General features: G+C 40.3%; 1 non-coding gene across 1 annotated transcript; it reads left to right on the top strand.

Moving 5' to 3' along the window:
• The first annotated feature begins 501 nt into the window (after positions 1–501).
• trnas-uga lies at positions 502–583 on the top strand. Its single transcript has one exon. It is a non-coding gene; the product is annotated as a tRNA-Ser (tRNA).
• The last annotated feature ends 367 nt before the right edge of the window (positions 584–950 follow it).

The raw sequence follows: 950 nt of genomic DNA, 5'->3' as shown, positions 1-950 counted from the left end.
CCTAAAAGTTCCTAACGATTCATCTACCAAGCCCTAAAAGTTCCTAACGATTTATCCACCAATTCCTAACAGTTCCTAACGATTCATCTACCAAGTCCTAACAGTTCCTAAGGATTTATCCACCAAGTCCTAACAGTTCCTCACGATTCATCTACCAAGTCCTAACAGTTCCTAACGATTCATCTACCAAGTCTTAACAGTTTCAAGCAATTTACCCACCAAGTCCTAACAGTTCCTAACGATTTATCCACCAAGTCCTAACAGTTCCTAACGATTCATCTACCAAGTCCTAACAGGTCCTAACGATTTATCAACCAAGTCCTAACAGTTTCAAGCAATTTACCCACCAAGTCCTAACAGTTCCTAACGATTGATCTACCAAGTCCTAACAGTTCCTAATGATTTATCCACCAAGTCCTAACAGTTCCTAACGATTTACCCACCAAGTCCTAACAGTTCCTAATTATCTTTCAAACAAAGACACACAACGAAGAAATACGTGTTGACGTGGCCGAGTGGTTAAGGCGATGGACTTGAAATCCATTGGGGTTTCCCAGCGCAGGTTCGAATCCTGCCGACAACGAGTATATGTTTACACACCTCCAGCAATTACTCTCACAGTAATTGTGTTTCACAGACATTTCTACATGTGAGCATAAAAACACAGAAGAAAGATGCTAGGCTGTTATCAGCTCTTAGTATTTGAGTGTTTTTATGTAACTGTGAATCTTTCAGATCAATTTGAGAAGAGCCTATGAGTGCCAAGTCCTAAAAGTTCCTAACGATTCATCTACCAAGTCCTAACAGTTCCTAACGATTCATCCACCAAGTCCTAACAGTTTCAAGAAATTTACCCACCAAGTCCTAACAGTTCCTAACGATTCATCTACCAAGTCCTAACAGTTCCTAACGATTCATCTACCAAGTCCTAACAGGTCCTAACGATTTAT

Source organism: Micropterus dolomieu, unplaced genomic scaffold, assembly GCF_021292245.1.
Source record: "Micropterus dolomieu isolate WLL.071019.BEF.003 ecotype Adirondacks unplaced genomic scaffold, ASM2129224v1 contig_9523, whole genome shotgun sequence".
NCBI classification, from domain to species: domain Eukaryota; kingdom Metazoa; phylum Chordata; class Actinopteri; order Centrarchiformes; family Centrarchidae; genus Micropterus; species Micropterus dolomieu.
This window is presented reverse-complemented; position numbering and strand designations above follow the sequence as displayed.